At 40.1% G+C, this 12,092-nt stretch overlaps 1 protein-coding gene across 8 annotated transcripts in view; it reads left to right on the plus strand.

Moving 5' to 3' along the window:
* Positions 1-2,233: 2,233 nt before the first annotated feature.
* Positions 2,234-12,092, plus strand: part of LOC137629630 (uncharacterized) — a 110,776-nt gene continuing 100,917 nt past the window's right edge. For 7 of the 8 annotated variants that reach the window (XR_011041558.1, XR_011041560.1, XR_011041559.1 and 4 more), the window contains exons 1-2: positions 2,234-2,379; positions 9,680-9,776. The gene's annotated coding sequence lies outside the window, so the exon portion shown is untranslated. The remainder of the gene's footprint in view (positions 2,380-9,679; positions 9,777-12,092) is intronic. The other variant, XM_068361146.1, reaches the window with a different exon arrangement.

Genomic DNA, 12,092 nt, shown 5'->3' on the forward strand with positions numbered 1-12,092 from the left:
ATTCATATGCGTTTGTGTCAATAGATGATGCGGTTGGTGATATTAAGTAAATTCGATTATTTGAAAATGCAACCAGTACACAACGAGTGAGAAACTAATCTGCAGCATTATCACTAACGGTTTTAGGACATGGAAGTAGAGGCCTATAGAAATTTCGCCTTTTATTAAAAACAGCTTTACTAGAATACCCTGTATTTCTATTTTAATTACTTCAAGTTTGCGTGGGGAGAGAATTTATCTCGTATTATTTTAAAAGGTGAAGTGTTCATTGCCTAGTCAACGTTAATTACCAATTATCCAGAAAAGTATGTTCTGAGGTTTTGTTAGTCTGTAGTATGATTCTCATAAATTGCGCTTTGTGAAAGGACGCAGTTAAAATAATTCTATAGTTTTAGCTATATTAAGAGCGGCTCTAACCATAGTATACGTAGGCAAATAGAAGGGTGCTTGGTATAATATTATCGGCTGAATCAGTTAGTTACAATTTTTCTTAAGATATTAATCTTTTGCCTACACACAGTCATAAACCGAATAGTCTGGGCAATTATCTCTCTCTCTCTCTCTCTCTCTCTCTCTCTCTCTCTCTCTCTCTCTCTCTCTCTCTCTCTCTCTCTCTAAATGTATTTTTTTTTGCAAAATTTTGTTATAATCAATATAAGATCAAAAAGAATTTGCGATTTTGTATCGATCGTTTTAAAAGTCGTATTGAAACAAGTCATGTCATTTTAATAGGAATATGAGATTCACCTTTATATGAGCTATAAAGGGAATATATAGTCTCTTACCTCTCCATGGTTTTACTCCATTGCAATTAACGTAATAAGTATAAAGTGTTAGAATATGAAATGTCCTACTTTGAATAGAAAAGAACCTCGTGACATTGTAATGCAAAATAATATAACACTAATGGAAGGAAATTATCCATTATTGGAATTGAATGTTGATTCAAAAGTTCAGACTTGCAGCAAGTGTTTTTTTTTTTTTTTTTTTTTAATGTCGAATAAGCTCAAATAAGTCTTTTCATATTTCATATATAAAAGATCAATTTTAATGTTACTGTTTTTAGAATGTTTTATTTCAATTGTTCATAACTTCTCAGTTTATTAATTTCCTTATTTCCTTTCCTCACTGGGCTATTTTTCCCTGTTGGAGTTTTGGGCATACAGCAACCTGTTTTTCCAAGTAAGGTTGTAGCTTGGCTATTAATAATAATAATAATAATAATAATAATAATAATAATAATAATAATAATAATAATAATAATAATAATATATGTATGTAGTGTGTTCATTCTACATCAACTACCAAGCAACGATAGAAAATTTTGACTATGAAAGGTGATCAGTGAAACAATTCTTTAGAACCTAAATATGTCATTCGTTTTATTGGTAAGTTTCATCAAACCAATTTTATTTCATATACCGGTATTTTATACGAGCAAAGATAAAATGCTATCCACTTAATGTTTTTATAAGTTGCTTACTGTATGTCTATCGATATATATATATATATATATATATATATATATATATATATATATATATATATATATATATATATATATATATATATATGTGTGTGTGTGTGTGTGTGTGTGTGTTAGTGTGTGTGTGTGTGTATGTGTTAGTGTGTGTGTGTGTGTGTATGTGTTAGTGTGTGTATGTGTTAGTGTGTGTATGTGTTAGTGTGTGTGTGTGTGTTAGTGTGTGTGTGTGTGTGTGTGTGTGTGTGTGTGTACACCAAAGAGAGAACAAGTGCATATGTCGTAAGAACACTTACTTAACCACAGACCATAGTAATAATTTATTTTAGAATAATGCACTTTTGCGAAAATATATTTTTGTTTCAAATACATTTAGTAAACCTCAATCTACAACACCCATCTAAATCAGTATTATATTCAAATAGAACACTTAAAGCTTGTTAGGTGCAGTATATTGAATTATAGAATGAAAGATGTTTTTTTAAATTATAAAGTATGTAAATTTTGTAATCAAAGGTAAGGTTAATAAGAACTAAATAAATTCGTTGAAAATGTGTTTATCCTCATATTGCAAGTTATCTTGGCGATGAATTGTATTCAATAGGACGTAACTGTATAACGATCTGAAACTGTTGTTCTTAGTATAACTGCTAGCAGCGTAATTAGTAACAACATTCGCAGAGGGATACGGACTTGGCTTTCCCTCAGCCAATCAGGAATCGTTATCCAGTTCTTTGGCAGAAGCGAATGATCTCGGACGTCTGTGATTGGCTGAAAACTGGGCGGGGAAAAGAACTGGAAACTGACTCTCTAAGGCAGTATTTTTGCCGTCAGTTTAGCTTCTGGTAGCTTTTGGGTGCGGATAGGAATTCTAGCTTCTATGTTGTGTTTTGAAGGCATGTATTTATTAGTTTAAAACTTTAGTTTTAAGTTCTTATATATTTTGGATCAAATCCGTAAATATTTTGGGAGTTTCTGAGTAAAGAATTTTCGCTAATCCCGTGGCTTTGAAAGATGCCGGAGCGTTTTAATTTTTGGTAGGCTTTTGAATATATGTCTTATATTGAAGGACTGAATTTTTAAAAGTTTCTACTGTTTGAGGTAGGCTTTTGTGTATTTTGTTTTGAGGTAGGGTTTTTTCTTTTTAACTTAGAAAAGTTTGGTATTGTACTGTATTACAGGGTAATGTAACCTACTATGAGATTCAGGGCCTCTGTAACACGGTTTTTTTGCAATAACTTTTTTTCTATGAATTTCATAAATATAACGCTTATTCAGAATGCACATTATATCTACACATAAATTTTGACTATATTCTGCATTACGTAGGTTGAATAAATTTGGTACTTTATTAAGTAAAAGTGACGATTTTTGAAGACGGGCCAACTTACTCAGAGAAAAGGTTTCGAACGCACTCGTTACGTAACTTATGACGGCATTTCTTCTCTCTTTCTCGATCGATGATTGGCTATACGTAACGAAGGCTATACCTCTGCCAACAATGACACAAAAGTTTAAATAAAAGCAAAGCAGTACACCTTTATGAACTCTGAAACCTCTCCTGATAATTGTCATAACGAACAAACCAAAAAAATATGTTAATAAATACAAAAATACTTCGATCATTAGTCTAACTCACAAAATAAGTTTCCTAAGAAATTACAGTCTACTTTATAGGTCACAATCAGATTGACAAGGTGTAGGGAATAGTTGGTAATTTTCAAAAACGTAGTGAACAAGCTTGATTTGATAACTGCTATATCCAATGTCAAGCAATTTTTATTTATTGTCTATCTACCTACCTATTTACTGTAAAAAAAAAAAAGAAAAAAAAATACCCGGTACCGTATTTTGGCTTTAAACCTTCACCAATAATTATCGTCAGAATGATGACTTCACGAGGCTCCACCCACTTTGGCCTGGTTATAATTCAGAATAACACTGAAGGCTATCATGGGCATTGTTGGATCAGAAAATTTAAATTCTGGCTATAAAAACTCATTTCTCGAGTAGTTTTAAGAAGTGCTAAATGATCCTCAAGGATCCCAGCAGTTGGCCTAAACGTTTAATACTACTACTACAGTAGTATTACTACGCTAGCACAGATACCCCACCCACATTTGTATCGTTCCGCCATTCATAAAGTCTTTGTAATGTTTTTTCACTGTGCAATAAGCCATGGTCTCCTCAGAAATTGAGTTTAACATTAGATGATAGGTTTTTTTCATTAAGCTAACAAATTATGGCAACTGGGTATGTTATTGCCGATGTTGAAGCTAAAGATAAAGTATGGTATCATTCCTTCATTGCATTATCATCTTTACCACTATTTGTTTTGCTACATGTAGTAAATATTTTAAAAGATAAATGAATTATGTTCACTTTACTTCTATAAATTCCCATTAGATGTACAAATAAAACTCCTAAAACTATTCATGATTATTTACAAAATGCAGTCATGCCCAAAACATAGCCAACACGGTCGTACGGACTAAGAAGAAAAAAAATATATATCGGATGATCCGTTGGTCTGATGGAGAGTTTAGCACAAAAATCTTATTTTAACAAAAATAGTTTTATAAAGACTGTTTACATACAATCTCTCTCTCTCTCTCTCTCTCTCTCTCTCTCTCTCTCTCTCTCTCTCTCTCTCTCTCTCTCTCTCTCTCTTTTGATGGCATAGTGAATAGTTAATGGAAATGTTCAAAAGCCTGAATGACATTACAAGTATTATAATCATGTTACGCTAAATACAAATCAGACTATAAACATTGGATTTAAACTAGAAACTGAATAATTACCTATTCAGGCTATAGTAAATATGGCCACGGGCTTTCTCTTGACTGTATAAAGTTGCAAGTCGTAAGACAAATGCAGTTTTGCAATAACGGGGCCAATTCCAAATCCTGTTAGCCATTCTTGACTGTTTTGGGTTTCAGAGCCTATGGAAGAAGGTGAATGGGTGTCTGGTGGATGGGCGGGGCAAAATTTTGTCCAAAGCTGTTTACAATGCTTACGTAATGAATGTTTTCGACTCTTGGCTCGTTATCACTGGCTATGGCGTCGGCTAGATCATTTTTACTCTATAAAAATTAAAACTATCGGGTTTAGGTTATTGATAATGCTGACAAAATTTGTGTGTGGTTGTAAAATATACATATGTCAACTTTCAGCTACATCCGATGCTTTGATAAGGAGCAAAGTCCAAAAAACCGTGTTACAGAGGCCCTGAATCTCATAGTAGGGAAAAAACTACCATTTTCTATAGAAAAAGGCCAAGTTTGTCAGGTTTTTTGCGAAAATCGAGTTTTTTTTTTTATGAAGGTGTGCTTTAGTGCATCCAAAGTTCTTTTAATTTGGGTTTACGTATGCTGTAGTTTATTTTAGGTTTTAGCTTTTGTTTTATGTAGGCGTTAGTAAACTTAGTTTTGTTTTTAATGTGTTTGAGGTAGCCTTTTGTGAATTCTAATTTGCTATTTAATGTTTTAGGTATGCTTTTTCGAATTTTTGTTAATTAGGTTTTGCTTTAGTTAGATTTTTTTATATTTTTTAATGATTTAAGTAGGCTTTTGTGAATTTCAGAAGTTTTGGTAAAGTTTTTAATTTTTTAGGTATGATTGTGAATTTTTAAAATTAGCTTCCAGTTTGTTTGAGGTAGGCTTATGTGAATTTTTCAAATTAGCTTCTAATTTAAGGTAGGCTTTTGTGAATTTAAAGTTTGTTGGTTTACATTATTATAGGTAGACTTTAGTAAATTGTTTTGGTTGGTTTTTTTATTCTAGGTAGGGTTTTATGAATTTTTGTCTTTGAGGTACTTTTGGATTTGAGGTTTCAGTGTGGTAGGCATTTGCGAATTTCAAGGTTGTTTAGAGTAGGTTTTTGTTAATTTTAAGTTATTTTTAAGGCAGACTTTTGTGAACTTTATTATCAAAGTCCAGTTAAGTCAGGATTTTGTGGATTTCATGGTTGATTTTTGAGGTAGGCTAGTTAATTAAGGTAGGCTTTAGTGAATAGTTTAAATTTGAGGTAGGCTAGTTAATTAAGGTAGGCTTTAGTGAATAGTTTAAATTTGAGGTAGGCTTTTGTGAATTTGATAAGATTTAGTTAGTTTTTGATGCGGTAGTTTCTTGTGAATTTGTAAGTTTACTTAGATTTTGAGGTAGGCTTTTGTGAACTTTTAGATTTTGAGTTCGGCTTTTGCGCAATTTTAGTTTAAGTTCGGCTTTTGCGCAATTTTAGTTTGAGTTCGGCTTTTGCGCAATTTTGGTTTTCGAGTTCGGCTTTTGCGCATTTTTGGTTTTCGAGTTCGGCTTTTGCGCGTTTTTTGGTTTTCGAGTTCGGCTCTTGCGCGTTTTTGGTTTTCGTGTTCGGCTCTTGCGCGTTTTTTGGTTTTGAGTTCGGCTCTTGCGCGTTTTTGGTTTTCGAGTTCGGCTCTTGCGCGTTTTTTGGTTTTGAGTTCGGCTCTTGCGCGTTTTTGGTTTTCGAGTTCGGCTCTTGCGCGTTTTTGGGTTTTGAGTTCGGCTCTTGCGCGTTTTTGGGTTTCGAGTTCGGCTCTTGCGCGTTTTTGGGTTTCGAGTTCGGCTCTTGCGCGTTTTTGGGTTTCGAGTTCGGCTCTTGCGCGTTTTTGGGTTTCGAGTTCGGCTCTTGCGCGTTTTTGGGTTTCGAGTTCGGCTCTTGCGCGTTTTTGGGTTTCGAGTTCGGCTCTTGCGCGTTTTTGGGTTTCGAGTTCGGCTCTTGCGCGTTTTTGGGTTTCGAGTTCGGCTCTTGCGCGTTTTTGGGTTTCGAGTTCGGCTCTTGCGCGTTTTTGGGTTTCGAGTTCGGCTCTTGCGCGTTTTTGGGTTTCGAGTTCGGCTCTTGCGCGTTTTTGGGTTTCGAGTTCGGCTCTAGCGCGTTTTTGGGTTTCGAGTTCGGCTCTTGCGCGTTTTTGGGTTTCGAGTTCGGCTCTTGCGCGTTTTTCGGTTTCGAGTTCGGCTCTTGCGCATTTTTCGCTTTGCTTTTGCGAAGGTTTAGTTTTGCTTTTGCTAAGGTTTAGTTTTGCTTTTGCGAAGGTTTAGTTTTGCTTTTGCGAAGGTTTAGTTTTGCTTTTGCGAAGGTTTAGTTTTGCTTTTGCGAAGGTTTAGTTTTGCTTTTGCGAAGGTTTAGTTTTGCTTTTGCGAAGCTTTAGTTTTGCTTTTGGGAATTTTTAGTTTTTGACGTGGGCCTTTGCGAACTGTTAGTTTTTGAGGTGGGCCTTTGCGAACTGTTAGTTTTTGAGGTGGGCCTTTGCGAACTGTTAGTTTTTGAGGTGGGCCTTTGCGAACTGTTAGTTTTTGAGGTGGGCCTTTGCGAACTGTTAGATTTTGAGGTGGGCCTTTGCGAACTGTTAGATCTTGAGGTGGGCCTTTGCGAACTGTTAGATCTTGAGGTGGGCCTTTGCGAACTGTTAGATCTTGAGGTGGGCCTTTGCGAACTGTTAGATCTTGAGGTGGGCCTTTGTGAACTGTTAGCTCTTGAGGTGGGCCTTTGCGAACTGTTAGCTCTTGAGGTGGGCCTTTGCGAACTGTTACTCTTGAGGTGGGCCTTTGCGAACTGTTAGATCTTGAGGTGGGCCTTTGCGAACTGTTAGATCTTGAGGTGGGCCTTTGCGAACTGTTAGATCTTGAGGTGGGCCTTTGCGAACTGTTAGATCTTGAGGTGGGCCTTTGCGAACTGTTAGATCTTGAGGTGGGCCTTTGCGAACTGTTAGATCTTGAGGTGGGCCTTTGCGAACTGTTAGATCTTGAGGTGGGCCTTTGCGAACTGTTAGATCTTGAGGTGGGCCTTTGCGAACTGTTAGATCTTGAGGTGGGCCTTTGCGAACTGTTAGATCTTGAGGTGGGCCTTTGCGAACTGTTAGATCTTGAGGTGGGCCTTTGCGAACTGTTAGATCTTGAGGTGGGCCTTTGCGAACTGTTAGATCTTGAGGTGGGCCTTTGCGAACTGTTAGATCTTGAGGTGGGCCTTTGCGAACTGTTAGATCTTGAGGTGGGCCTTTGCGAACTGTTAGATCTTGAGGTGGGCCTTTGCGAACTGTTAGATCTTGAGGTGGGCCTTTGCGAACTGTTAGATCTTGAGGTGGGCCTTTGCGAACTGTTAGATCTTGAGGTGGGCCTTTGCGAACTGTTAGATCTTGAGGTGGGCCTTTGCGAACTGTTAGATCTTGAGGTGGGCCTTTGCGAACTGTTAGATCTTGAGGTGGGCCTTTGCGAACTGTTAGATCTTGAGGTGGGCCTTTGCGAACTGTTAGATCTTGAGGTGGGCCTTTGCGAACTGTTAGATCTTGAGGTGGGCCTTTGCGAACTGTTAGATTTTGAGGTGGGCCTTTGTGAACTTTTTGTTTTTGGGGTGGGCCTTTGTGAACTTTTCGTTTTTGGGGTGTAGTTAACCGTTGAGGTAGGCTTTAATTTTTTTTTTTTTGTAATTTATGAAGGCTTTTGTGAATTTCATAATTTTAGTTAATTATTTTTTCTAAAATGCTTTGTGTGGCGGTTTTGTTGATGTGAACCACAATCTATAACTAAGGAGTTTTTAGTTACAATATGCAAATTGGGTTATATCCTACTTGAACTTCTCTGAGCAATGTGACTCCCATACATTGATAGTCTTAATTTTCCTTAGTCCAGCCTTCTCAAAAGTAAATTTTTTGGCAATAGAGGAAAATAGCATTGTCACCAGAAGTCTTGGTTTGTTTAAAGTGCTACAGATGTGGCCCATCTTGCCTAGTAAATTTCTATGAAATGGCGATGTATGAGGTAGTTTTATCAAAGGAAATACAGTATAGCAATGCTCTGAATGCTTTGCGAAACAGTGATCCAAGCTAGAATAACAAATTTTGATTTGAAAAAAATTAACACAAGATTTTTGTTAATGCTATTTACTGATGTTAGTAGTAGTACCATCAGTGTACGTTGTGCGGTGCCTTGTAGGTGGTCCCAAGGTGGTGGTCCTACATGACCTGCTTTTCCACTTGCTGTCCATTCTCTTCACTTTTACCAGGGCAAGTGCTTTCTTTCCCTCATAAGAATATGGTACGTTTCTAAGTTGAAAAAGATTCTAATGAACATTACTGACATTCTGTAGTTAAAAAACATTAATTAGATTGGCAACCTTAAGATACTTGTCAGCACAGGTCTGCAGAAAAGGGACCATCTATATGGTTGTAGATATTTAAGATAATTTTTGAGTTTTGATTACTAGTGGCCAATTTGTTGAAAAAAAAAAATAACAATGAAAAGGGGAGATGGGGCACAATGTAACAGGACAAGTCTTATGAGGGAATAGTTATTTTATAAAAATAGATTTTGACGTAGGAAAAATCTATTTTTGGGTGAGATAGCCATGTTGTCCTGATAGAAGTTCCCTTTGGCCGCTTCCTACTGTAATATTTCTGTGAGTGATATTACAAGAGATTGTCAGGTATCACGGGGTTCTAACCCCTGGAACGACTACCCTAAGATATCTTGTATGATCAGGGCCGTATCCATAGATAACCATAGGTATCTGCACCCTTAAGACTTAACCCAGTCGAGGAAACTAGGGGGAAGGAAAGGTGAGCAGCAGTTGCATATCCTCTCCCCCCATGGTACCCCCTTACGTACCTGAGGGCTTTATCCTTTGTTCGCAGCCTCTTCCTGCTTACGTACTTGTTCTTTTTGTGCGCCCTTTTTCAGTTTTTTAGGAGTGTCCTAAAATAATGGCTTCGCCATTTAAGTTGAGTACCATCTTCCTTTACAGTGTGATTTAGCTGTAGGTGTTTTGGATCCCTACAGGGAATGGTTATTTAGCCTGTAACGATGGAGTTGGGCACTGTTCTGTTGTGTACTAGACTCTTATTTTGGGCTGATGACTGCAAATGTCTTAATAAATTACTCGGCAGCAGAAATTTTGAGAAAATGGTATAACACTTTAGTCTCAAAAGTCTATCATTGCTTACTTAATCAGTAAGGAATTTTGAGTTTAAGTTAATAAGTCAAAAGTAGCAGATGGTGATAATCCTTGCTCATGTAACTCCTGGATTAAATACTAGACTGAGTTTTCGAAGTATGATGTACAATAGGTCAGTAAATGGTTTTAGCAGGTTTAGATACTGATCCTTAACTTTGATCATTTAAAAACTGATGGTAGTCTACAAAATCTAAAGTATTCAAAACCCAATATTTACTCAAATTTCTTTTGCAGATGTGACCTGAACTTGTAGCCTAAGTAAATCTAGCAGAAAACGCCGATGATTCACTGTAGAAGAGTAAAGATGTTATTCTCGGAGGACAAGTCAAAGGTAATTATTTTGATTAGCTTTCAAAGAAGTTGCCAGTTTGATCAGCAGCTAATTTCTAATTATCTATTTTCTTATAGCAATTTGTAAGTGAAGCTCATCTTTTATAATTGCTCAAAATTTAATTCTGAAAGAACAAGTACTCTGGAAAGTATTTGAGATGCAAATTTTGACTGCTGCTTGGGATTTGTTAATGATTGCATTTTCAGTTAAAATGTTTCAAATGTATTAGATGTCAAGGTAGGACAAGAGAGACACGATGGTAGAGACATGTAGTTTAATGCGTCCTCATACAGACTGACTCGGTTGCTCTCTGCAACTGGCACACTCACTTGGCGCCTGCCCGCCATGGGAAAACATATCTTATTGCATGTACTCTATCATCCCCCCCCCCGAGATTAATACATGGGTATACATGGAGAGGCAATGATAAAAAAATAATGCATGGATATACATGGATTAAATTGGGTTCATGTGCGAGAATAGGAAGACAGGTACATAGCTGTCAGGAATGCAAAACACAATGTGCAGGTAATACATGTTCATAAAATAATATGAAAAGTAAAGGCAATAAAAGAAAAAAAATATATGCAGGTGCCGCTGTAATGTACGATGATCACATGTAGTCATCCATCCACGCAGGCCTTCTAGTGCGCCGTGATGGGCGTGGCTCCCGTGCTGCATGTGGGCTGGGCGTAGGGTGACTGCCTGGTAGCTGCTCGGGCGTGGGCGTGGCTGGATGCGTAGCAGGTGTGGCCTCGATGTGAGATGCAGGTGCTTCCTGTTACGGAGGGAGAGGCGCCCGCTGCCGTCTAGTTTGACTAGGTACTGTCGGTATGGGAGCGTTTCCGCCACGGTACCGGTGCGGTCCCACAGCTTAGTGGCCTGATTTTGCACTCGTACTTGGGATCCCGGGTTGATGGCTGGAAGCTTTCTGGACGGTCCGGTCCTGGTGAGGGCGGCACCACTGTCAGCCATCTGACGTTCTCTCTGCCGTAAGGTTGCCCCCCCCAGTGTTTGTCTACCGTGAGGTGCCAGCGAGCCGTAGGTACGCCATCTCGGAGCTGCCTGCCCGCTGCCATCTGGGCGGGTGACTTGTTTATTCCGCGGAGGGGGGTGTTGAGGTACTGCAGGATAGCCATAGAGGACTTGTCCGTGTCAAGGGTGCCACTGCTGCCCGTGTTCGCCATTATTATCCGCTTCCCGATCTTGACTGCGGCCTCTGCCCTGCCATTGGACTGCGGGTACTGGGCGGATGATAGACGCACAGACAAGCCCCATAACTTGAAAAATTCCCCCATTTCCTCACTTGCCAGATTGGTGCCACCGTCCGTGGAAATTTGCTCCGGGGCCCCCCATCTGGCGAAGTAGCGACGTAGCTGAGTCTTGATGTGGGAGGAGGAGGTTCCGTGGGGGAAGTGGGCCAGCTCCAGCCACCCTGTGAGCCTGTCTGCGTAGGCCATGTACGAGTGTCCGTCGTGCTGGAACATATCTGCAACCGTCATCTGGAAGGGGTACTCTGGGGGCGGCGTGATAATGAGTTCCTCCGCGGCCTGAGATGGTGCGTGTACATCGCATTCTTCACACGAGGATCGGTGATACTGCAGGTCCCCCTCGAGTCCAGGCCAGTACACCGTCTGGCGCGCTCGTCGTTGCATAGAGTCCAGGCCTTGGTGCCCCGCGTGTAGGTTGGCAGCCACCTGCTGACGGAGGGGCTCCGGGATAACTAGGCGAACGTTGCCCTGTTCGAACGTATGTCACCAAGTCTTGGATAACGGCCAGCCTCTCCTGACACTGTAGAAGGGCCGAAGGCACGCAACTTCCTGGGACTTCCTATCGGCCCAGTCCCCGGCCAGGACCCTGGCCATGAGCAGCTGGTACACGGGGTCGATGACAGCGGCGTGCCTAACTCTCGCCTCGTCCACGTCACAGCTGTCGTGCTCCACTGCTGCCACGACGGCGGCCGCCATGGTGTCGGTGAGGTCTTCGTCGAGGTCCATGTCGTAGGTGCTGGGATCGGCTTTTAAGGCGGGGTATCGGGACAGGAAGTCCGCCGCGCTGTTACGCTTCCCCGGCAGGTACTTGACCCTGAATCGGTACTGCAGAGTTCTCTCCTTCAGCCTGAAGAGGCGGGGGTTCGAGATTTCCGTATGGGCACGATCCCCCAGTAACTTGGTTAACGGGCGGTGGTCCGTCACAACGGTGAGGTTGGGGCACCCCAGCAAGAACAGCCTCGCCTTCTGGAGACACCAGGCTACCGCAAGGGCCTCCCCCTCCACAGCAGCGTAGCCAGCTTCAGCGGCGATGAGATGGCGGCTG

This window comes from Palaemon carinicauda, chromosome 37, assembly GCF_036898095.1.
Source record: "Palaemon carinicauda isolate YSFRI2023 chromosome 37, ASM3689809v2, whole genome shotgun sequence".
Taxonomy (NCBI): domain Eukaryota; kingdom Metazoa; phylum Arthropoda; class Malacostraca; order Decapoda; family Palaemonidae; genus Palaemon; species Palaemon carinicauda.